This window comes from Sapajus apella, unplaced genomic scaffold (genome assembly GCF_009761245.1).
Source record: "Sapajus apella isolate SASKATOON/1434 unplaced genomic scaffold, GSC_monkey_1.0 scaffold45, whole genome shotgun sequence".
In the NCBI taxonomy this organism is placed as follows: domain Eukaryota; kingdom Metazoa; phylum Chordata; class Mammalia; order Primates; family Cebidae; genus Sapajus; species Sapajus apella.
The window spans coordinates 12,892,544-12,919,603 of NW_022436985.1; the positions used below are offsets into that span (position 1 = coordinate 12,892,544).

The 27,060-nt window shown below is 36.5% G+C and overlaps 1 protein-coding gene across 10 annotated transcripts in view; it reads left to right on the forward strand.

The window, feature by feature from the left end:
- The window catches only part of WDFY3 (WD repeat and FYVE domain containing 3), a 296,888-nt gene that overhangs the window by 72,483 nt on the left and 197,345 nt on the right, over positions 1-27,060 (forward strand). For 7 of the 10 annotated variants that reach the window (XM_032239698.1, XM_032239699.1, XM_032239703.1 and 4 more), the window contains one exon: positions 3,041-3,141. The exons of the other annotated variants lie outside the window; for them this stretch is intronic. The gene's annotated coding sequence lies outside the window, so the exon portion shown is untranslated. The remainder of the gene's footprint in view (positions 1-3,040; positions 3,142-27,060) is intronic. 10 annotated transcript variants of the gene reach the window in all.

Below are 27,060 nucleotides of genomic sequence, written 5' to 3' on the forward strand. Positions count from 1 at the left end.
CCTTCCTTCCTTCCTTCCTTCCTTCCTTCCTTCCTCTTTCTTTTTATTTTTTGAGACAGGGTCTTGCCTTTGTCACCCAGGCTAGAGCACAGTGGTACAGTCACCTTGCATGCAGCCTCTACCTCCTAGACTCAAGCAATCCTCCTGTCTCTGTCTCTTGAGTAACTAGGACTATAAGCATGCCCCACACCTGGCTAATTTTTTGTTTTTAATCTGTTTTTGTGTGTGTGTGTGTGGAGATGGGATCTCACTATGTTGCCCAGGCTAGACTTGAACTGCTGGCCTTAAGTGATCCTCCCACCTCAGCTTTTCAAAGTGTTGGGATTATAGGTGTGACCCACCACACTTGGCCCAGTTTTCATTTCTTTAGCACCAGGGTCAGCAACCCTTTTCTGTAGGGGGCTAGATGAAGTATTTTATGCTGTAAGGTCTCTGTTGTGAGTACTCTGCTGTTATAGTGTGAAAGCAGTCGTAGACAATACATAAGTAAATGGATATGGGTGTGTTCCAATAAAACTTTATTTACAAAAATGGATGGGCTAGATTTTGGTACATGGCTGTACCCTGTTTTATGCTAAATACCTAAGAATGGAATTGCAATTTATCATGAGTACATAATAATTAAATGTTTAATTTGATAAGAAAATGCCAAACTTTTAGTTTATTGATTTAAAATATACTTAGTAACATTTGAATCATGGGATGTTATTGAACTCAGGCGGCATATAGTTCACGCAGCAAGCTCACCTAATTTATAAGACAGGCTTTGGTCTTATGTGGAGGATCTATTTTACCTTCTGCTTTTATTCATATTCTTGTGTGGTCTTTTGGCTTGGATGTATCTTTTCTTCACAGATAAAATACATAGCATTTTTCCAGTAATTTTTATTTGCATTAGTTAAGATATAGTTGAAAATTTTAGGGAGGTTGCCTTTTTATTTTTTATTTTTTTTAATGTATGTATTAGGAGCCAAAGGATTAGAGATGGGGTTGCTAAGTTTTTAAATCAATTAAACGGTTGATTGTATCCTAGAATTTGAGGATAGCTGGTTATACTCTATACTCATCACACCATGATGTCTCTTTAGAAGACTTTGTTTCAGTGCCAAAGCCAGACCTTTTCGGTGTGGAAGCTAAACCCAGACTGTTTATCCATAAGGGAAACTCACCTACTACATTATATCTCTGTTTTGTGATAAGTGTTTTTTTAATGGCAACTTAGGTGTTAAATCTTAGGTTAGTAGCCAAGTATCCTTGGAATTCTTCTTAGGAACAGCATCCTACAGATTGAAGACTGTTTTTGTTTTTTTTCTGAGGGGTGTGGGATTCACCTTCCATTTTGTTGTGATTCTCTTTGCCACAAAAAGCTGAGATTTGGGGTTAAAGGGCAAGTAAATCATCTTGGATATATCAATAGCTTAATGAAGTTGGAGATGATGAATAAAGCAAAGGAGGTCTATTTTTCTGCTTATGATTTACTGTTAATTTTTTTTTTTTTTCTGGAAAAGCAGTGAAGCCCCAGGCCCATAACAACATCAGGGAGGTGGGAATAACATTTTGTGCTAATAGTCGTCCCTCTAGTCTTCATGCAGTGGTTGAAAGGCTATGCCCATGAGTCGGAAGTGCTACTGTTGACATGATATGCTTTTTTAAAAGTGGTAACTATTTGTGGAAAAAAAATATCTTTTCTACTTTCTGTGGGCTTGGGCACTGGCACTTGAATCATTGGTGTGGCAATTGAACATGATCTCCTTTGAGAATCAAATAAAAGTCATAGGTCATCTTCCTAGAATATATGTATGTTCACAAATTTAATATGAAGTTTCAGGGGTTTATTTACCCCCAAGCCAGCATTGTCCAATATAACTTTCTGTGACAATTGAAATGTTTTATATTGGCTCTCTCTAATACAGTAGTCACTAGACACATAATAGCTTTTGAGCACTTCAAATGTATCTGATGCAACTTAGAAACTAGGTTTTTTACTTCTCTGCCGGCTTAAGCTCTTTCATATGCTATAGGTTATAATCCCTATAAAAGAGGTTTTGTGAATGTCATTGTTAGGAATTAAATTTGTTCATTTCACTTCTGCTTTTCGCATTCAAGCAGTAGTTATTGTATCTTGCTTTTCAGTTAAATTTTGATAGTTGTTGTCTCTAAATATGTAACTTCTTTGTAATTCAGGGAGATTTAAAGGCTTTTTTCAGTATTTGATCCTGTTTCTTTCATAATGGAATATCCAGAGTAGGTTTGTCCTGGGCTATTAAGCTTGTTCAGAGAATGTGAGGCGAATACCTATTGAGTCCTCTGTTGTGGGCTCTCCAGCGTCACTTTGTCCTGCAGTAGGAACACTCTGGTGATTTAGAGCCATTTTTACCCAAGTATTTTAAAAGCGCATTTCCCTTTTGGGAGACCAAAGTGGGCAGATCACCTGAGGTCAGGAGTTCGAGACCAGCCTGGCCAACATGGTGAAATTCCATCTCTAGTAAAAATATAAAAATTAGCCGGGCATGGTGGCGTGCACATGTAATCCCAGCTACTCAGGGGGCTGAGGTAGGAGAATCGCATGAACCCAGGAGGCAGAGGTTGCAGTAAGCTAAGATTGGGCCATTGCACTCCAGCCTGGGTGACAAGAGTGAAACTCTGTCTCAAAAAAATAAAAACAAAATAATAAACTAAAATAAATAGTGCATTTCCCATACTTATACATTATTTAGTAACAAGCTGAAAAGTTTATGGGTGGCCTCCATACCATCTGATTTTACATATCTGTAGCAGTGGTTCTTAATCTCAGATGCATATTAGAATCAGTTGGGAAACCCATAAAGTCCCTGCCTAGGCTCTAGCCCCAGAGATTCTGATTTGAAGCAGTTGGCTTCTGGGCATCAGAGCATATTTTAAACTTCCTAGTTGATACCAGTATCCAACCAGGGTTGAAAAGCCTTCATGTATGAGATAGTTAGTGGACCTGGGCTGCTTATATTGAGGAAAATATTCGTAATTTGTGACTAATTCATAATTTTTTTCCCCTCCTTTCTAGTTCGAGCCCAGATTTCAAGTCTTGAGTAAAATACCTTCAAGCGAATGGGCCCTATTGTACTCAACACATTCAGAACCTGTTATCCAAGGAATTCCCTAAAGGTCAGTGTCTGGGAAGAAAATTTAGTGGGCTTTTGTTTTTCATCTTTACTGTCACTGAATTTACTGATAATTAAAGACTGTTAATTACTTGCCTGTAGACAGGGCTTTTTATATTGACTTGATTTATAGAGCTACCATTATAAATTTGATTACTGTACTGTCATATTTAGGAAATAGGAAATGTATGTTGAGAACTGTTTCTAATAGGCTATTTAAAGGAGGATCTATATTATATGTACACCTATATCCTTATACCCATTTAACATGTCTTTACAAAGATATTTAAGAAATTAGTAATGACAGTTCTAGGGAGGGGAACTGGAGCCCCGTAGTGGGATATTTACTTTTACTGTGTATTCTTTTCAGTGTGGTCTTTTAAACCCCATGCATATATTAAATTTCAAAAAAAATTCTTAATGGCTAAAAATGCTTTTTTTAGTTTTATAAATATGCTTATAGTTTTTTCTACTTTGAAAAATAGAAAACAACCTCACATTCCTTGAAATTGTGGGTCTCTGTTATTTCGTATACTACTTCTTGTGTTGGATATGTTGTTTAGGGACATACATCTGATTTTCTTCTCTTGAACTCAGGTCCTGGATTTCTTTTGCTTTACATTTTCTTTCACCCTTTTTTTTTTAAATTTTTAATTTTTATTTTTGAGACAGAGTCTCACTCTGTCACCAGACTGGAGCACGATCTTAGCTCACTGCAACCTTTGCCTCCCGGGGTTCAAGTGATTCCTTTTCCTCAGCCTCCCGAACAGCCGAGCAGCTGGGACTACAGGCATGCACCACAACGCCCATCTAATTTTTGTATTTTTAGTAAAGACGAGGTTTCACCATGTTGGCCAGGATGGTCTTGATCTCTTGACCTTGTGATCCGCCTGCCTCGGCCTCCCAAAATGCTGGGATTACAGGCGTGAGCCACTGTGCCTGGCCTCTTTCACCCTTTTATTTCACCGTGTTCCAATTTGTCTCTTTTTATCTTTTGCACTAATTCTTATTCCTTCATTTTATTTCCAGCTTAATTAATGCCACTGCCATTCTTTGCATCACTCAACCTGGAATTCTGAGTCCTCTTGATCTTTTTCCTTTGATCCTGAAAGATACCCACTTCCTAGATTGTTAATCCTATGTTGGTGGTATTACATGTATTCTCTCATACCACTGTGCCTCATCCCTACCTCCACTGGCACTGCCTTTATCTCTGAAGCATCATTAAGATACATGTATCCCACACATCACACTGTATTTAGAAATATTTTCTCAACATATGTTACCCTCCTACGTAACAATTTATTGTTAACCTAACCTGAAAGGCCTTTTAGGCTCTTCCTCTGTCTAGTTTTTCTATGCAAGCCTCATCTCCAGCTTTTCTCCATATTCACCCTTTGTTTCAACTATGCAGAGCTACGTGGTCCACCCAGCAGCATATCTTGTGCTTTCTTGTCTGTGTACACAGTTTATTTGCTAGAAATAAGTTGTAGTCCATTGTTAGCTGAATGAGCTTCTCTTTAATTTCTGAGACTTAGTCCACATGTCACTTTCTCTATCGGTAGTTAACTGCCTTTTCCCTGTGATCTCCATAGCACTTGGTTTACTTATTTATTATTCATTATAATACTTACCTCATTGCTTGTATTACATTTTTTTTACTTAACCGTGATCCCCTAGAGGGTAGAATGTGAATGATTCATCTTTCCATCACTAGGTTCTAGCAGAGTACTTGCATGTAAAAAGTGTTATTAAATGAATAAGAAAATAAATGTTAACATACACAATTTTTGAACTCTTGCTTTATAACCATGTGAGCTCACTAATTCAGTGTTTTTAAAATTTAGTAAAGGCTAACCTGAGTTTTATGTCTTTGAAAAAAGAGTTTAATAAGTTACTTATGGTAACTTATTAATCAATTATGAGGAAAATGCTCACCTATTTGAAAGAGCTGACTTTTTTTTTTTTGGAGACAAAGTCTCACTCTGTTGCCCAGGCTGGAATGCGGTGGTACAGTCTTGGCTCACTGCAACCTCTTCTTCCTGGGTTCAAGAGATTCTTGTACTTCAGCTTCCTGAGTAGTAACTGGGATTGCAGGTCTGTGCCACCACAACTGGCTAATTTTGTTTTTGTTTTTGATTTTTTTTTTTCTTCAGACAGAGTCTCACTCTGCCATCCAGGCTGGAGTTCAGTGACGCAATCTCCGCCTCCTGGGTTCAAGTAGTTCTCCTGCCTGAGCCTCCTGAGTAGCTAGGACTACAGGCGTGCCGGCTAATTTTTGTATTTTTAGTAGAGATAGGGTTTTACTGTGTTGGCCAGGCTGGTCTTGAACTCCTGACCTCAGGTGATCCGCCCGCCTTGGCCTTCCAGAGTGCTAGGATTACAGATGTGAGCCACCGTGCCTAGCCTAATTTTTAGTAGAGTTGGGGTTTCACTATGTTGGCCAGGCTTGTCTCAAACTCCTGACCTCAAGTGATCCGCCCACTTCAGCCTCCCAAAGGCGTAAGCAATTGCGCCTGGCCAAGAGCTGACTTTTTAAAAAGTACTTTTAGATGATTTAGAATACTTTTCATGCAAATCACTTATATGTAGTACACGACAATTTGACTGTTATTTAAAGTAGAAAACAGTAAGCTTTTATCAACATAACCAGAGCTTATGTTCTTGAAAGTAATGCTGTATTTATTTAACATATATTGTTTTGATATTTTGCTTATTCTCTCTTCATTGCATGTCCATTTGAATGTTGACATTTATTTGCCTTTTGTTTTTCCTTAGTTTGAATATAAGGATCGTGGTAGAAATTTACTGTAGTTTCCAAGTTTATGTTCCTTATAGAGTCTTTAATATACATTTAAAGTTGATTGTGTGTTAAATTAGTTTTTAAACAACAGTTGTAAGTCTATAGATCTTGGTGGTCTAGAATTTCTCAGATTTTCAAATAGGAAAATCTAGAAATTGAAGTAAAAAATACAGAGATTGAGAAACGTAAGTTCTCTAGGTGTACCTACTCTAAATTTATCAACAGTAGGTGAGGAAAGGATTCCATATGAAATGGCTGAGTAAAAGCATTTGTATTCTATTCTTCTGCCTAATGCTAACTGAACATAACAAAAAGAATAAAGAATAGGGAAGAAATCTTTTAACTTCAGTAAAATGAGGAGAAAACCATAATCCCAAGCCTCAGACCATGAGAAGAACTGCCAAATATTGTGAACGTAGAAGCAAATTGAGAAGTGTGCAAATATCAGATTTTAAACCCGCCACAGAGCTCTCCCATAGTAGACAGTAAGGGGACTACAAAGTCTTAGGCAAGCTGAAGCTGTAGGGAAAGACACAGATGTACCTTTTTTTTTTTTTTTTTTTTTTTTTTTTGCAGAAAAGAGTGGCAGGAAGCAGCAGAGTAGAGGGGTTAATATAATGAACCATCTCCTTGGTCTCAGTTGATGCAAAGCAGCCGAAGAGAAGTAAACACTAAATCACAATGCAGACATTCCAGGGCTAAACACTCTCCCTTTCTCTAATTCTGCTCCCAGCTCTACTGGCTTCATTACAGTTCTTCAGCCATGTGAAGCACAATCTTACTTTGGCAAGCCTTTGGTTTTACTACTTCCTTAGCCTGGAATTTTATTCCCCTAGAAATTCTTAGGGATTGCTTCTTCATTCAGGTTTCTGTTCTGGTGTGAACTCCTCAGAAATGTTCCCTGACCATGCAGACTGAAACAGCAACCCTGGGAACATTCTATTTTCAAAGCTTACTGAATTTTTTTCATAACATCAGACATATATTGATTTCTTTATTTTTTTCTTTTACCCATGACAATTTAAACTCCAAAAGGACACAGATTTTAGTAGGCTTCTGTTCTTCCTCTACATTCTTAGCATCTAAAACATTGCTGAACACATAGTGGTTGCTTAATAATTATTTGTTGAATAAACTATTCAATAAACAATAGGCAACATAGAGTTCCTGTGCCCAGTGTAAACTAGGAGATCTATATGAGAGGCTTAAGACACATTAGTAGCCAATAGCAATAAGTGGTCTTTATTTTGAACCTGATTCATACAAAATAACTATAAAAATCTACCATGACATTTATGAGATTTTGAACATCGGATATTTGATATTAACACAATGATGGTCACTAGTTTTAGTTTTAGTGTGATAATCCTTTTTTTAGAGTCCTTTATTTTTTGGAGATTCTTATACAAATGCACACACACTTTATAAGAGGTAATATAATGCCTGAATTTTGATTCAAAATAAGTTTAAATTTCTGACAATTGAAGAAGAGCTTTAAAAAATATATATGTAATGGAGGATGTTGATGGTGAGGCTATATTTTGATCCTATGGACACATTCAAAAGCATCATGTATTAACCATCAATGCTTATACTGCCATCCTTTGCAATTCTTTAAACTCAGGTTGAAAAGTGTTAGTTATCAACCTAAAAATATTAAAGATAATACCTAGTTATTCTGACTTATATTAGGAATTGCATACAAAAAAAAATTTGAAGGCTGTTTTTCTAAATTATCTTAAGACAATTTCTGTTTCCAGGGTTATTCTCTGCTGTACCTTCCCCGGCAGATTAGTTCTACTGTCATTGATGTGAATTGAATGTCTGTCCCAATTTGACTTTTTAATGCCTGGAGAGAAATCAATGTAGTGCTCAAAGATTATGCATTTGGCACTAAGATACTCTAGAGCCATCATAGACTTTAAAAATACATTTATGCTTCCCTAAAAACAAAAAGTAGAGTTTCCATAAGCAAAATGTCTATTGAGTTCTTCTCCTGTTTTCTGCTTTTTCATTATGTAATCTAACACAGGTTTCCTACTGAAAGGAGGTGGACATAGTTTTTCTTTCCCATTATATAATTTTATATTTTTGTGGTTCATATATAATAAATACTTTCAAATTATTAATTAGATGTTTTCTTATATTTATCATTGTGTTTTGCAGAATCTGAAGATTCATGTTGATTAGGTGGTTTTTGCACCTCATTTGAAATAAAGTTCAATTAAATAGTGTATTCTTAAAATGACATTCTGTTGTATATAGTTTTTTAGTTGTGAAGTCATATTTTTAATGCATTAAAATTAATTTGTAAATGAATATTTTATGGTGTACACCTGAAAGATAATTAGGGTTTTTTTTTTTTTTTGGTTGAAAATAAAAAGTGCTTATGTATGTATAGCACTATGAATCAGTCAGGATTTAGTTGCAGAGAGTAGAGTTTGTTCTAGCAGTTTATGCAGGAAAATCCTTATTACATGGCATTAGTGGCTTACAAAATCATGGAGGAGCAGAAAGGGCAGACAAAACAGGTTTTGGGCTCATGGTTAAACTTTAAAAACATCTCCCAGTGGCATACCTCAACTCTGGTTTCTAAGGGAGCTGTGGCTGTCTGTGTGGATCAGGAGACTGTTGTAGGGTGGCAAACTGTGGCCTGCAGGCAAAATCTGGCCTGTCACCTGCATGTGTATGTCTCACAAACTAAGAATGGTTGTTACGTTTTTAAATATTTGAAAAAAGTCAAAAGAAAAATAATGTTTTGTAGCACCTAAAAATTAATAAATTCACGGTGGACACAGTGGTGAGCACCTGTAGTCTCAGCTACTTGGGAGGCCAAGGTGGGAGAAGTAGTGCTTTAGGCTGGGCATTTGAGACCATGCTGGACAACACAGCAAAACACTTTCTCAAATTAAAAGAGAAAAAAAATGTGAGATTCAAATGTCAGTGTTTATTTGAACACAGCAATACATGCTCATTTACCGGTTGTTTACGGTTGCTTTCACACTACAGTGGCAGTGTTAAGTAGTTGTAACAGAAACCGCATGGCAAAATATTTGGTATCTCACCCTTAACTGAGAAAGTTCTTAATCCCAGGGAAAGCTCCAGAACACACATTTCAGTGCCACTGCAAACAGCTACCTCTACTACTGCTTGCTCCACAGCCATACTGTAAGTATTATGACCAGGCAAATAGATGTGACATGCGCTGCCTCCCAACAACCACCAGGATAATTACTGGATACTGGGATCTCTGTCCAACACTGCAGCTAAAAAATATATGTATATCATTGACAGTGCGGTCTCTGCTTCACTTCTGTTTTACAAAGCTTGGGCAAGGACAGGCGCAGTGGCTTACACCTGTAATTCCAGCACTTTGGGAGGCCAAAGCAGGTGGAACTCTTGAGCTCAGGAGTTCAAGACCAGCCTGGGCAAAAGAGTGAAACTCTGTCTCTACAAAAAAATACAAAAATTAGCTGGGCATGGTTGTGTGCCCCTGTAGTACCAGCTCCTTGGGAGGCTGAGGCAGGAGGATTGCCTGAGTCTGGAAGATTAAGGATGAAGTGAGACGTGATCATGCCACTGTCTCCAGCCTGAGTTACAAAGTGAGACGTTGTTAAAAAAAAAAAAAAAAAAAAAAAAAGCTGGAGCAAGTAAGTTTGGTTGGCTGAACCCTGAACCTGAATTTCAACATTGTTGTGTTTAATTGCAAATAGCCACAATCATAGTTAACTATAATCTCGAACTCTTGGGCTTAAACAATCCTCTCGCTTTAGCCTTCCAAAGTACAGGGATTAGAGGCATGAGCCACCATGACTACCTCAACAATAGTTTTTTATTTGTGTTTGCCTTTGACAAATTCTGCCAAGAAATCATTTCCATAATATATTGAATATTATTCTGTATTTAGTATTGAGGCATTGTGTTAGGATTGTGGCAGATTTGAATTAAAGAGCAGGTAAATTCTCAAAAATAAATGTAGTTACGTATATGTAACATTTCCCCTATGTGTCAGACTTATCTAGAGTTACTAAGAATTCTTTGCAAAGACACTGCTCATGAGTCATATTTCTTGTTGCCAGCCTAGTTACACCCTCGGTGGAAGATACACAAAGCAAACATGGGTTCTGTGGCCTTTTTTTTTTTTTTTAAAGTTCTTGGGGACAAAAATACTTGATTATTTTGTCCAAATGTTTTAAGAAAGAACAAATAGTACTATCTTGGTAGAAACAACTAGAAAATAAAATTGTCATTGCTTTCATAAATAAAGTTATTTCATAAAGACAAAGAGCTTCCATTTAATAAAAGAGTACTGGATTTGGAGTTACATGCCTTGAATTCAAATTTTAGCTAATGCTAGTTGTTGGATCTTTTTGGCAAGCTGCTTAAACTCTGAGCTTCCATTTTTTTAAATGTGCAAAGTAGGCATTATGCCATTTTGTGGTAGGAAATAAATGAATAAATTTTTGTGAAAATACCTGTCATTGTACTTAGCTATGGATCTTAAGGCTATATTTTCTGGACAAAAACTGACACAGAGGCAGGAAATGAGAGTTCCTTAGGGATTAACTCTAGCCTGAGCTACTAATTACTGATGCTATCCCTTTAGACTTAAAATGATTCAAGGGCAGAATGGCTCATATTTTCCACTTGGAAATACTGATTACAAACCAGTGGGCAGAAAAGCTCATATATAAAGAATTAACATATACAGAGAACCAAGCTGCGGAAATATGATTGGCTAGAATGGGATCTTAGGCCAGGCCAGTGAAATTCATTTGTTTTGTTCTGTAATTGTCTTTTAAAAATGTGCTTCTCTTTCCTAACATTCATCTTCCCCACAGCCCCACCTTCCTGCAGCTAGATTAGGTTTCCCTGATGTACTTTTCCCTAGTCTTCCTTGTGTTTCCCTGGTATAAAACATGCATTGCCTTTATCATCCTTCATAATCTTTGCTACCACCCAGCCTCTAAACTCCACGAGGTCAGATATCATGTATATCTTAAATGAATTGTCATTTCCTGGCACATGGTAAATGCCACATGTTCCAGGTTGTTTATATGTATCACTGTATCCCAAGCACTACTACTCAGCATAATGCTTAACATTTTATGTTATTCATGATTCAGAATATTATAATATAAAAGTGATCATTCTATACCATAGTTTTCATCATATATGTATAGGAAGACTGCGAGATTATGCCAAAGTTATAATGACTCCAAAATAATAAGAAATTGCTCTCTTTTTATTAAAGCCAAGTCTAGGGTACTGAACACTACCACAACCATGCTGGTATTCCCAGCATGACTTTTTTGTTGTTGGAGACCATAGGTAGGTTTTTCTGAAGACTGGAAGAAACTTAGATTTATTTTGCTGTTAAAAGTTGCCCAATTTATTTAATATCTAATATCTATTGAAAAACCTGTTTCCTCCCTCCTTCCCTCCCTCCCTCCCTCCCTTCTTTCCTTCCTTCCTTCTCTGTCCAAATATTCCTACAAATACATATATTTTTCTTGTTACTTGCTGAGCAGATGAAATTTAAGAAATTTTTGTGTGTGTGTGGCTGAGGATTAAAAGGAACAAAATAGCTGTGTTGATAAATAGCTAAGAATCACCTTAGAAAAAAATACCCACATGTGTCTGATTTAAATGTGGTTCAGTTGTGCTCACATTGGCAGCGCATATTCTAAAACTGGAATGATACAGATCATTGTCACCTGTTACGTTTCCTAAGTACATTTAAATTATGTTTAACACTCTCACTAGTAACCATTATGATCCTTGAGATATATGGATTGTAAATTATTGATCAATTTATTTAATTATAATTAAATGTAATTTCTTCAGGGTCTCTTTTTTCCCATGTTATTTAAATGTTAGATTTTGCTTTTCAAGAGACATCTGGATTTGAAATTAAATGGGTTGTTACCTTGCTTGAAATCTGAGATTATAAGTGTATATATACTCTAAGTGTATATTAAAGGGTATGAAAAATTTTAAATCAGTCAAAAATTAAAAGCAAGTGAATATTTTTATAATATTGAGAGCTACATTGGTGTAGCTCTCAATATTTTCGAATGACTTTGTGTATGTTCTACTAGGAACATAAATATATGCATAAACCCAAACCATCCAAATGTCTTGGAGTGACTCAGTTTTGACCATAGAATGACTTTGTTTTGTGTAATTTCACAAAGAAAGAAAAACTAAAAGTAGTTTATAGCTTTTTGAGTGCTAAGTCTTTGTGTTCTTTGTTCTCTACCTGAAACATTTTCTCAACTCAAATTGTAATTTTCAGCATGTAATTTTGAGACACCACAAATACACATGTGTATTTTATTTTGATCATTAAATGGAATGTTATATCTGCTTTTTAGGAGTAGTTAGGTCTTTCTATGGAAACATTTATTTCATATATTTTGTATTTTCTGTTTAAGCTGCTGAATTTAAAAACCTGTATATTGGAAATACAAAAAGTAGATTAGAAACTTAATTTTAACCTCTAAATGCTAAACCTCCTAGCAAATATTTCAGCTAGAAGATTTCAGTTGTATAGTCTTCCCTTTTCCCCTGCTCTAGTTGAGATGTTAATTGTAAAATGTAAAAGGGGTCAAGTAGAATGAAAATAACAGCTAGTTATGCTTGATCTTTCAGTGATGATATAAAAGGCACTACTTTTTTAGATTGTTCTTCAACATAATGAGAGTTAGGCCTTATTATGGAATGTTATAAAAATAAATTAGCCTAGGAAATAGTTCCCCACTGCCAGAGGGGTTCTGTGCCAGTTTATTCAAGGTAGTATTTTATATTTTATTACATTGCATTCCTTTTAAGAAGATGATGAAACTTAACAAGAAAAAATATGGTAAACTGATTTACATTTTGCAGAATTATTTACTTTAGTTACTTATTTCCCCAGAAATTAGAGATGCAATATAGTTTAAATATTGTCACAGTTTCAGATAGATTTATATAATGTATTAAATAGCTAACTGATAAGAGTAACATTTCTCTTCTTATTCTTCCCCAAAGGCATTTTTTAAAATAGGCTACATGTGGTCAACAGTGAAATGATATAATTAGGACATGTCTGTTTGTAGTAATCATTCTTACATTTTGATATGGTGGAAGGACAAAGAAACGTAGTTTTTTGCTCTCTTTTTATCTACCCCTCCACTCTTCAACTCCTTTAATGAGAATTTATCCCCCAGCCATAAGAATATAAATACATTTTTATATTTCATTTGTAGACTAATGCAAAAATTATGAGGGAGGCCAGGCATGGTGGCTCGTGCCTATAATCCCAGCACTTTGGGAGGCCAAGGTGGGAGGATTGCTGTAGCCCAGAGTTTGACACCAGCCTGGACAACATAGTGAGACCCCCAAACTCTACAAAAACTTAAAAAATAAGACACGTGTGCATACCTGTAGTCCCAGCTACTTGGGAAGCTGAGGTGAGAGGTTATCTTGAGCCTAGAAGGTTGAGGCTTCAGTGAGCTCTGATCGTGCCATGCACACCATTCTGGGTGACAGAGTGACATTTTGTCTCAAAAAAAGAAAGTTATAAGGGAAACAATAATACTCTGATTAATAAAGGGTATAAATCCACTAACAAGTAATTTTTGTGTCCCTGATAAGCCATACTAGTATCACCTTTTATTTTAAAGTATGTTTTTTTAAGAATTTCATAAGTTTCTTACTCTTTTTCATTTATATGTCTCTAAAAAGTGAATAAAGAGCAGATTATATATACATATTTAAAATCATTTGAGTAGAGCAGTTTGTGGAAAAGTTAAGTTAGGTGTTGACAGGAAGATTCTCTGCCTCATTCTATCCATCCATTTATCCATCTATTCATTAAGCATCTTCAGTGTGTCAGGTACTATGCCAATCGCTAAAAGTTGGATATAAAGAAACAGGTTACTGGCTTTACACTAGATTCGTCTTCAAGGTGTAGTGGTGGAGCTGTGCACTTATTGGAGATACCCTCCATAAATCCTAACATGCTTTTATTATACCTGTGGTGGGTTGAGAAATAGCTTCAAATGGGACCAAACTAGAATATTGGCCGTTGACTGAGAGCCTTGATGTGGATCCTCAGTGCTTGTTTTTCTAGGTGATGAGGATTACATATGAATTTGGGATGAGCAGATATGAGATGGTGGCACAGACATAGCAGGCATTTGTACAGAGAGCAAAGAGCTGTCAAAAGGCATGAATTCAAGTTCCATTCATACTACTTACTAACAGGAAAAGTCACCTTTCATTTCTGAAGCAGCATTTCTATGGAAATATTTTGAAGATTGTATGAGATAATGTTTCTCCTGTCCTTATCTTTGAGTACAAATACTACTGTACAAATTTATATACATTAAAATAAAAATAGATAAATCTTAACAATTTTTTTTTTTTTTTGGAGACTTGGTCTCACGGTCTCATTCTGTCACTCGGCTGGAGTGGTACAGTCTCAGCTCATTGCGTCCTTCGCACCCCAGCTCGGCTCAGGAGATCCTCTTACCTAAGCCTGGGACCGCAGACGTACACCACCCTGCCTATTTTTTTGTATTTTCAGTAGAGATGGGAGCTTGCCATGTTGCCCAGGCTAGTTGCAAAGTCCAAGCGATCAGCCTGCCTTGGCTTTTCAAAGTGTTAGGATTACAGGCATGAGCCACTACATCTGACTTAACAATTTTTTTTTAATTGTAAAGATCATATTCTAGTTAGAGGCCAACTAAATTGTTTCCCAGAAAACAAAGTCATTTGAATTCAGCCCTCAAAATAAAACAAATGTAATTTGATAGGTTGAGAAGAAGATTTGGTGAAAGGAAGAGTATTTGCCTAAGATATGGCTGTCTTTCTTGCAAAGTACTTTCAGAAAAAATGTATTGCTTTATTTGTTTATCTTTATGGTATATTTGAGATGAAGCAAGGGTAGTATTTTTTTCTTATTCTTTAGATTTAAGAAAATAATTCACAGGGAAATACGTTATTTGCTATAATAAGCACAAATCATTCTTATGTTCCCATGCAGGCTGTGAATGAAGAGAGTATTACACAGATTGAAATAGAGAGATTAAAATAAAAGTTTAAGATGTAATATTTAGCAATTGATGCATATATATGGTAAAAAATTACAAATCTAGAACGAGGCTACTAAATACAAACCTTGAACAAGGCTAAATTGAAACATCAATTGAGTGTATATGTGACAAACAATTGAAGAAACTCAATAACACTTATCAGGCCAGGTTGGGTCATACCTGTGAACCCAGTACTCTGGGAGGCCGAGGAGGGTGGATCACTAGAGGTCAGGAATTCAAGACTAGCTTGGCCAACATGACGAAACCCCATCTCTACTTAAAACAAAACAAAAACAGAAAAAAAATTAGCTGGGCATGGTGGTGTGTGCCTGTAATCCCAGCCACTCAAGAAGGTGAGGCATGAGAATTGCTTGAACCCTGAAAGTAGAGGTTGCAGTGATCCGAGATCCTGGGTAACAGAGCAAGACTCTGTCTCAAAAAAAAGAGAAAGTTTCCTTATTGACAGTTTTATTATTTGCAGATTTTTGCAGTTCAGTCAATGTTGCTTATAAACATTATTTTATACATCTCCTCCTGCATATATGTGAGTTTCTCTAGGGTATATACCTAAGTGGAATTGCTGATTTGTATGATCTGCATATGGTCAGTTTTACTAGATAATTCCAACTAGATAACGCCAATCCATAAGCAGTCTTACTAAAATTTGTAACCCATTTGTTCATATCTTTACCAATTTGATATTGCCACATTTGGTTTTTGATATACAATAGTATATTGATTTCCTATTGCTCTTGTAACAGATCACCATGTCCTGAGTGTCTTGAAACACCACGAACTTATTATCTTACAATTCTGGAGGTCAGAAGTCCAAAACTGGTCTTGCAGGGCTAAAATCAAGGTGTCCATAGAGTTGCATTCTTTCTGGAGGCTTTAAGGGAGAATCTGTGCCTTGCCTTTTCATCTTCCAGTGGCTACTCACATTCCTGGCTCATGACCATATTATTCTAATTCTGCTTCCTGGTCACATCTCCTTCTCTCTCCTGATTCCTTCTTTTTGATTGTTTTAAATTTGCTCAAATAATACAGAATAATCTCCCTATTGCAAGGCCCTTTACTTAATCACATTTGCAAAGTCCTTTTGGCCACATAATGTAATATATAGGTTCTAGAGATTAGGGTGTAGTAGAGATGTCTTCAGGGGCCATTATTCTGCCTAACACAAATGTTAATTTGTTGTTATGTTAATTTGCATTTCATTTATTACTAATGAGGTTGTGCAGCTTTTCGTATTTTTGTGGCCATTCGTGTTTCCTCTTCTTTGAAATGCCTATTTGTCTTTTGTCCATTTTTCTATTGGTTGTTTGCTTTTTTCTCATTGACTTGAAGGCATTCTTTACATATTTTGGATCTAACGCTTTTTTTGTTCATTGTAGATGTTGCAAATATTTATCTCCCAATTTCTAGCTTATGTTTACTTATTTTTCTGTTGATTTTGATGGACAGAAGTTAATTTTGATAAGGTTGATTTTTGTGTGTATGTGTGTGCATGTGTAATTTTTGTTTTGTTTCATTTTGTTTTAAGACATTGCTGCTTTGGGTAGGTGCGGTGGCTCACGCCTGTAATCCCACCACTTTGGGAGGCCGAGGCAGGCTGATCACAAGGTCAAGATATCAAGACCATCCTGGCCAGCATGGTGAAACCCCATCTCTTAAAAAAAAAATACATTTCTTCCTTAACCTGAGATTGTAAAGTATTTTCCAACTTTTCTTCTAAATATTTTTAAAGTTTTGCTTTTCAAATGTCTTCAGTTGCTGTGGTGACAAGAACATAGTGAATATAAGCTGCTGAGAGTAGAGCTAGTCATGGCTGGAGCAGAGAAAAATTCAAGTGGGTTGGGAGTGAATTGATAAATATTTCTTTGAATCAGTGATCAAGTTACTACTATATAGCTGTGTTCACATTGCTTTAAGGTTAAGTACAATCATGAATTACCTGTGATAGGCTGCCATTCAGTAGAAAAACCTGACATTTCAGATAAAGACCATGTGGGAGAATCATCAAGGGTGTGAAATTGCGTAGCGTGTCCAGGGAACAGCAGATCGGTGATGTGCTGTGAGCATGGGATGAGGGGAGGGCTAGGGCAGAAGATACAGCTTCAGAATTAGGTACACACCAGATTTTGAGCAGCCGTTTTATACCTTGCAAAGATTTGTCTCTATCTTATTGTAGCCATTTTTGTCACTTTTAAAGAAAGTTGTATTCTGATCTATTTGGAATTTTAGAAAAATGAATATAGCCACATTATTGGCAGAGCGAAAACTGGAGTTGGCATTCCGTTAGTTCCTTATCTATAGTAGACACTTAAGGAATTAAATTTTGGCAATGCTATTGCAGTTGAGGATGCAACTACAGAGTCTGCAGTGCAGCCTTTTGATTATTAGCAGTGAATTTTCAATCTTTTAAATGGATTTGATATTAGTAACAGGAAGAAGATATTTTGAGGAAGTTTTGAAACTAAAGCATATGAGTATACTGGGAAATTCCAATTTTGGTAACACATGATATATGATGATACTGATTTTTAGATGTAGCTTATAAAATACTGTTAAGGCAATTTGAAGAGAGGAATTTTTTAAAGCATTTCTAACCATGTCAGCATCATTATGTATACATAGCTTTCCAACATAACTCATTGGAAGAGCCAAATTCATTTGGATATATAGATTTTGACATTTTGTGAAAAATAAACATAAAAATAACTCAAAATAAAACTCCTTATTCTAATTAATCAATAGTATAATTGATCTGTGAAGAAGCCAACATCTATCTTACCATTATTATTTTTGCTGATGTCATTACTTTATTCATATATTTTTCATTTGGGAGGTTTTACCAATGTAATTCTACACAGTCTTTTGCATTTGTCATTTTGTTTCATCACTTTCAGGTCATAATGTATATTCCAGCCCCATTCAGTCATGATTTGTTATGATACCAGTGAGCTGTTCTCATTTTTGGGATGTTCCTTGTCTTCAGTATGTTGTTGATGCATAAATTTCCAGTGGAGGATTCTGGCTTATTGCCTTTTGTTTTGTCATCATCTGTTTACCACCCAAACCTAACTCTCTGTTAGTAATTTTTTCCTTCTGCACTTACCCTCTCATAAATAGTTCTTATTTTCTGAATTTATACCAGTTTTAACTGAACATGTTTTTAAAAGTAGGTTATGGGGTACCCAGTGATCTTAACAAAAATGGTCATTTCTTTAGTTACATAATTGATTCTAAACAAACCATAAAAAACACAGTTGTCTTCTAAGTTTCCTTGTTTTAAAATAAACAGGTAAGAAATTTGAAGAAAAAATTTGCCCTTCTTTGGTCTATTTTAAATCACCTTAACTTATCCTTGAGCCTCCTCTAAATCATCTTCTAAACTCTTATTCAGCACCGTTTACTCATTTATCAATCATTTTTTTGTTTGTTTGTTTCTTATTTGTCAGGTACCATGTTAGGTATTTGGGAAAAAATTTGAATGAGGTATGACCTTTGCCTTCCATAATCTGACATTGTCTGGTGTTGGAAAAAGACAATCAAAACAACAGTTACACAATGTGATAAATGCTATGATAAAGATGTGCACAATATGCTTTGGGAACCAAGAAGGGGAGGCATCTATCAAACTGGGAGATTCAGAAATGCTTTTAGCCAGGCATGGTGGCTAACACCTGTAATTCCAACTCTTTGGGAAGCCGAGGTGGGAGGATCACTTGTGGCCTGGAGTTTCAGACCAGCCTGGGCAACATAGTGAGACCCCATCTCTACAAAATAATGAAACAATTAGCTGGGAGTCTGAGGTGGGAGGATGGTTTGAGCCCAGGAGGTGGAGGCTGCAGTGAGCCCTGATCATGTAACCTGCACTCCAGCCTGGGCAACAGAATGAGAAAAACAACAACAACAAAGGAAAGCTGTAAAAGCTTCTTAGAAGAGGAACAGTTGAGCTGAGATTTAAAGGATGATTCATAATCAGCTGGATGGAGAAGAGCCAGAGTGGGAGAGCCCCAGGAGAGGGCCCAGGGAGTGTGCAGGCAGAGCAAGAAGGCCTACAGTAGACTGGTGTGGTTAAACTAGAATAGTGGGGCATGAAGAAGGTCAGGCCTGTGGGGGCTAGATGATGAAAAGCCTTGAAATTTGTACTTTTCCTTAAAGTTATGGGAATCACTCATACCTATATTCCTTCAATTCTGCTATGTACCAGATACCTAGTTATATGTTAAAGGATTTGGAGAGCACAGCCTTCTTTCAAGGAAATTATAGTTTGATGCAAGATATTGATAATTTAACAGCATGAAATTGTCTTTATTTAAGCAAGTGGGTAACTTTTCAATTAAGAACAAATGATTAATGTAATTTCTATCAGGAAGTGTATAAGGTGTCCTGTAAAAGCTTTCTTTAGGATGACAACTAGGATACCTAAATTGTAATTTTAAACTTTTTTTATGTTGTAATATATAATTTTGGGGGGATAAATAACCATTGGCTGGTAAATTTACATTACAGTAGAGTAACAGTATTAATAGCTGTCTTTTACTGAGCACTTGTGCCAAATACTAATCTAAGTGCTTTCCATGTAATAAATTACCTAATTTCTACAAATAACACTATGAGTTAGGTTCTGATAATTATTCATTTTTCCAGATGAGGAATCTTACACAGAGAACGTATCTGACTGGAGGTTAAACAGTTAATAAGCGATACAGTTAATTGCAAAGCTTGTGTAACTATTATACTATACTGTCTCTCTTAATGATGAACATTCTGTAACCGACTACAGTCATGCAGTACATAATGATATGTTGGGCAACAACAGACTGTATATATGATGGTGGTCTGGTAGACTATCGTGAAACTGGAAAATTCCTTTCACCTAGTGTTGTCACAAGTGTTGTAATGCTGTAGCACAAAGCACATGCTCGTGGTGATGCTGGTATAAACAAGCCTGCTGTGCTGCCAGATGTATGAAAGTATAGCACACACAATTATGTATAATACATAACTCATGTATCATGTAATACATGATAATAAATTACTATGTTACTGGTTTATGTAGTTACTATACTTTTGATCTTTATGTTAGAGTGTACTCTCACTTATAAAAGAAAATTAACTGTAAGACAGCTTTGGGCAGGTCCTTCGGGAGGTACGCAGTTATCATAGGAGATAACAGTCCCGTATGCGTTATTGTGCCTGAACACCTGCCAGTGAGACAAGATGTGGAGGAGGAAGGCTGATGTTGATGGCCTTGGCCCTGTGCAAACCTTGGATAATGTGTGTGTTTGTGTCATTTTTAACAAAAATGTACTAAAAGTTAAAAGAAAATTAAAATAGAAGAATGCTTACAGAATAGTGATATACAGAAAATATTTTTGTACCACTGTACAGTGTGTTTGTGTTTTAAGCGATGTGGTATTATAAAAGAGTCCAAAGGCTTTTTAACAATTTGAAAGTTTGAAAGTTTATAAAAGTTTCAATAAGCCAAAGTTTATTATTGAAGAAAGAAAAATATTTTGTTATAAATTTAGTGTAATCTAAGTGTACAGTGTTTATAAAGTCAACAATATATTCAGATGTCCTAGGCCTTCACATTCATAACCACTGTCTCACTCACAGCAACCGCAGTTTTGCAAGCTTCATTCGTAACAAGTGCCCTATGCAGGTATACCATAACCTTTCTACAGTGTTTTTACTGTATGCTTGCTCTCTCTCTCTCTCTGCCTCTCTCTCTCTCTCTCTCTCTCTCTCTCTCTCTGTGTGTGTGTGTGTGTGTGTGTGTGTGTGTGTGTGTGTGTGTGTGTTTGAGTGTTTGAGACAGAGTCTTGCTCTGTTGCCCAGGCTGGAGTGCAGTGGCACAATCTCATCTCACTGGAGCCTCCATCTTCCAGGTTCAAGGGATTATTCTACCTCAGCCTCCCGAGTAGCTGGGGCTACAGGCACATGCCACCATCCCCAGCTAATTTTTGTATTTTTAGTAGAGATGGGGTTTCACCATGCTGGCCAGGCTGGTCTCAAACTCCTGACGTCATGATCCGCCTGCCTCGGCCTCCCAAGCTGTTGGGATTACAGGCCATTTTCTGTGTTTAGATGTACAAATATTTACCATTGTGTTACAGTTGCCTATAGTATTCAGTATAGCAACATGTTGCACAGGTTTATACCTAGGAGCAATAGGCTATACCATCTAGGATTGTGTATGTACACTCTGATGTTTGCACAAGGACGAAATCGCCCAACATTGCACTTTGCAGAGTATATTCCTGTCGTTAAGCAATGCATGATTGTATAACTAAAGTTTCGTGGTAGGCTAAACGCTGAACAACAAACTCTGCCTGGAGATTTGGGGAAGACTTCTCTGAGAAGGTGACCTTAGAGCTGAGTTTTAGGCTGCTTGGAAAAGCAGAGGAGGGGGCATCCTTGGTAGAGAAAACAATATACGTAATACATAGAGGACTCAAAGGTCCTAACAGCCTGGGAGATAAGTTTCAGTGTGGCAGAATTTAGAGTAAAAGAGGTGGCTTATTGTAAATGATGTTGAAAATTGTATTTTAATTTATTCTTAGACAATGGGGAATCAACAGAGGTTTTAAATCAGAAAAGTGGTATAATACCTGCTTTGTTTTTTCAGAAGATAATTTAGGAGCCGTAAGAATGAGACATCAGGCCCAGGGTGGTGGCCCACACCTGTAATCCCAGCATTTTATGGGGCCTTGGTGGGTGGATTTCTTGAGACCAGGAGTTCTAGAACAGCCTGGGCAACTCCATCTCTACAAAATATACAAAAATTAACCAGGGAGGGTGGTGCATACCTGTAGCCCCCAGGTACTAGGGAGGCTGAGGCAGGAGGATTACCTTAGCACAGGAGGTTGAGGCTACACTGAGCCCTGATCATGCCACTGCTCTCCAGCATGGGTTACAAATTGAGACCCTGTCTCAAAAAAAAGAACAGGACACCACCAGTCATTTGTTATTTAGTGAGATTTAAACTAAGTTTACTGATCATTTCAAAGAGCAAGCATTTAGTTTTATTGATTTTCTCTGTTGTTATCCTGTTTTCAGTTTCAATTATTTCTGTCCTAATTTTGATTTTTCTTTTCTGATTTCTTTAAGCTTAAACTACTTTTTTTTTTCTAGTTCCCTAAGGTAGAGGTGTAGTTTATTAATCCTTAGATTTTTCTTCTTTTGTAATATATACATTTAGTGCTTTGAGGAAATTTTTTTACTCAAAGAACAGGTTTTACTGCATTTTATGCATGTTGATAAGTTGTATTTTCATTTAGTTCAAAATGTGTTTCAGTTTCTCCTGACAATTCTTTGGACCATGTGTTATTTAGAAGTGTGGTTGTTTAATTTACAAATTTCTCATTTAATTCCGTTGTGGCCTAGGAGAATACTTTGTATGATTTCTGTTCTTTTAGATTTGTGAAGGTGAAGGTGTGTTTATTGCACAGAATGTGGTCTATCTTGGTGAAGGTTTCATATGAACTTGAGAGGAATGTGTATTCTGCTGTTGTTGGATCAAGTATCCTATAAATGTCAACTGTAGATCTAGTTTAATCATAGTGTTGTTCAGGTAAACTATGTATGTATTGATTTCCTACATGCTTGATCTGTCAATGTATGAGTGCTGCCTCAAATTCTAATCCGTTTATTGCTTTCTCCCTTCAGTTCACAGTTTTTGCCCTACATATTTTTACATTCTTTTTAGACTTATTCACATTAAGGATTGTTATGTCTTCTTGGAGAACTGACCCCCTTGTTGGTCTATAATGCCTCTCTTTATCCTCGATATTTTTTCCTATTTGAAAGACTACATCGTGTAAAATTAATATGGCTATTCCATCTTGCTTTTAAAAAAAATTTGTTTTCTTTTAAGCATTAATCAATAGAATCCAGCTTTCTTTTGTTTAGAGTTAGCATGGTATATGTCTCTCCATCTGTTTACTTTTAACCTATCTGAATATTTATATTTAAAATTATTTTCATATAGACACTATATTGTCTATGGGATTTGATTTTTTAATCTCCTGTGCCATTCCTTGTCCTTTAATTGGTACATTTAGACCACTCATATTTATAGTGATTATTGATTTAGTAGGATAAATATCTGTCATGTTTGTAACTGTGTTCTATTCGTTGCATTTGTTCTATGTTCCTTCCTCCCCTTTTTTCTTGCCTTCTCGGGTTTTAACTGAGCATTTTTTATGTTTTTTTTAAAATCTCCAATCTTAGCATATTAAACTTTTTTTTTTTTTTTTTGAGACGGAGCCTTGCTCTTGCCTGGACTGGAATGCAGTGACATGATCTTGGCTCACTGCAACCTCTGCCCCCTGGTTCAAGCGATTCTCTTGTCTCAGCCCCCTGAGTAGCAGGGATTACAGGTGCACACGACCATGCCTGGCTAATTTTTGTATTTTTTTTTTTTTAATTTTTGTATTTTTAATAGAGATGGGGTTTCACCATGTTGGCGAGGCTGGTCTTGAACTTCTGACCTTAGGTGATCCGCTCACCTCCGCCTCCCAAAGTGTTGAGATTACAGGTGTGAGCCACCACACCTGGCAGCATATTAAACTTCATGGTTGCCCTAGATGCCAACATTCACCTTTTACTTATCTTCATCTGCCTCCATATGACACTTTTTATACTGAGGTATACTGCAGGTATCTTGTAACAGTATTCTGAGCTCCTCCCTCCTCTCCCTTGTGATATTGCTCTCATTTATCTTACTTTTTCATAAGCTATAATCATCAAACACGTTATTGCTATTTTTAAACAATCAGTTATCTTTTAAATCAATTAGGAATAATTAAAAGCCAGGCATAATGTAATCACGTCTGTAATCCTCACACTTTGGGAGGCTGAGGTAGGCAGATCACTTGAGCCAGGAGTTTGAGACTAGCCTGGGAAACATGGCAAATACGCTTCTCTACAAAAGTATGTAGAATACACAACTTTTCAGTATGATGCAGTGACATTTTATAGAAGTACTGTGTTACAAGAATCCTTTTGCAAGTCTTTTATACAAAATTTTAACATCATATGTATAAAAACTCAGGGAATGCTGGGGATCTCAGGTCAGCCTTCAAAAGTTTATTTATTCCATAATATAATTGAATTATATTAGTCATACCAAGTAACCTAACAGCCTTTTAACTGTTAAGATTAATCTACCTTTAGGGCTTCTGTTAGTGGTTGCAATTCTTGCTCCCAGGATAGCAGTGAGAGATGTAGTAGGAAGGGTTCCAGAAAGGCAGCACGGAGATTTCAACAGTTGCTGTTGTAAATTATATATAAGTGAAATATTCTTAAATGGAGGTGAGTTGCTTTTGGCTTTGGAACTTTTTTTTTTTTTTTTTTTTTTGTATGAAAGGAATTAAGCACACCAAAAAAGTGTTTTAAGAAATCTGAGAAATTGTGCAGCTCAGTGTACATATAGTATGATGGATCCATAGACTGGGCTAATCTTGTAATGTCTCATGGTCTGGGCTAAAATACAATAATGACTATCCTTGAAAGACAAAAAAACTCATTGCTTCAGAAAGTATAAATTTTAAATTCTAATTCCAGACTATCTCTAGACCTTGTATTTGTTTGTTTTTTACTGTACATATTAGATTGCTGGTTTATATACCCAGTTTGTTGGGGCATCTCAGAGTTTGCCTTTATTCTTCAAAAGTATAAGAGGTTTGCCTTTACTTTTCAAAGTGTAAGGAAAAATGCTTTCCAGAAAGATTAAGAAGAAAAAGAAAAATCTCAGGAATTGCTTATGATTCTTTGATGAAACTAAGATTTAACTTAGCCATATGAGCTTACATTAATTGAATGTAGCTAATGTGTTTTTTTCTTTGCTTATATAATTCAGGAGTTAGGAAAGTTATTTTAAGCTTTCAGCAGAGCTACTCAAACACAGCTAGTTACTAGACAAATATATTTAAAAATTTTGGCCTATTTACTTGATCTATATCCATCTATGATTTAAGTAATAGAAAACTGTTTAAATGATTTTGGGTGAGCAAGTTTAAAGTGGTTTTCTCTTATTAACATAAGAGATTAGATTAAGAAATACTATCTGGGTTTATTGCTGTGATTATCTCATTGCTATTTAAATAACCCCCTGCTGGCAGTCCTAACATTTTTTTTTTCTTATGGAACCAAGTAGGGTTTGTATTAGCCAGTTCTTTACTGTAATACTGATACACAGTAAAGATTACTGATACACAGTAATCTTTATAAATATTTTGAAAACCCCTACCAACATTAAAATTAAGCAAAAACATTCTTCTGTGGTTTGTCCTCCTTATTTCGCATATCTTTTCTCTATGGCTTTGTAAACCTCTTATTCTACATCCAACTGAGAAATACATTTTCCTTACTTTATTGTGTGATTTTGCAAGTCTCTAAAACAGTACTGTAAGGGCTTATAGTATTTCCTTTGCTTTGCTTGCTTAAATAACTAAAAACATGCATATAAAAAATTAAATGCTTCATGATCAAGGTAAAGGAAGAAAAGATAACATTTATTGAATGTAACTAGTGTGCTTGGCATATAACAGAAATGATGTTGTTAAGTTTTACAAAAAGTTGATGAGGGAGGATTTTATAGATGAAAGAAGCTCAAGATTCCAGTGTATTTAGAGCCTTTCACCTGAAGTTACCTGATTTATTATACGGGTATGTTTGTAAAGGTTTGATAAGTGCCTATTCTCTCTACTCGTTTGCTGCTGAAGAGTATTTTAGACATGTTACTTCTTGATCTGAATTATATTTTAAATGTAAATATTTAAATGTACACAAAGCCATCGTTACCGGAAAGCAGGCCTTAAATGTGAGATGTCCAGGTCCTTGGCATTTTTCACAAAGAACTGGACAAAACGCACAAGCAATGAGGCACAAGTAACGAAGGAATGAAGCAGCTAAAGCAGGGATTTATTAAAAGGAGAAAGCACTCCACAGGATGGGAGTCGGCCCAAGAAAGCAGCTCAGGAGTCTGGTTACAAAGTTTTCTGGGTTTTAAGTATTCCTTTTGAGGTCCCTATCAGCTACCCCTTATCTGGATGAAGGGTTTGGTATGTGGCTAAATAAAGGCTAAGGTGAATTGGTGTCCTATGCAGATGAAGGGATGGCCTGACCTTGGTCCACAGCCAATCCAGGGCACTTTTCCCTTCCATCTAAGAATGGTGGAAGGGGGAGGGTTAAGGAGGATAGCCATTGATCCTTTGCTACTCTGGCCTGGGGAGCTATAGTATTTCCTTTTGGTTTAGCTCCTGGAAGTTCCAGACCCAGGTGTTTTCCTTTTGATCCAGCTTTAGGTAGTCAGCACCAGCTGGCTTTATATTCCCTGCCTCCAGACCCTATTCTCCTGCCCCACCATGGCTCAGAAGACTGATACACTTAAGTGTTAATTGGTATATTGGGAGCAAAGGAGGAATCTGATTTTTCCCCCATCATTGAGATTATCTGAGTAATTGAGATGTAAAAGTAAACCCACTGATGTGTTTAAAAAATTACTCATTCTGGTACTAGTTTCTGAGATAGGGTCTCACTCTATAACCTAGGCTGAAGTACAATGACAGACTTACGGCTCACTGCAGACTTTACGTCCCCAGACTCAAGCGATCCTCCCACCTCAGCCTCCCTAGTAGCTGGGACTACAGGCATGCAGCACCATGCCTGGCCAGTTTTTATATTTTTTATAGAGTCGAGGTTCTGCAGTATTTCCCAAACTGGTCTCAAACTCCTGGACTTAAAGGATCTGCCCGCCTGGACCTCTCGAAGAGATGGAATTCAGATGTAAGCTACTGTGCCTGGTCTCTGGCATTTGTAAAAGAACAAAAAGTCAGACTTTATTCAATACCATCATGATAGGTGTAGGGATCATTCCAGTGGGGTTTTGCAATGAAAGGGAGAGATTGCACTCTACTTGGAAAAGAATGAGGAAAAGTGGGCATGTTATAGGTTAGGTACTAGGGCTGGAGTGGGAGGCAGTTATTAGATAGAAGATTACTAAGAGGAAACGTTAGGGCTTCTG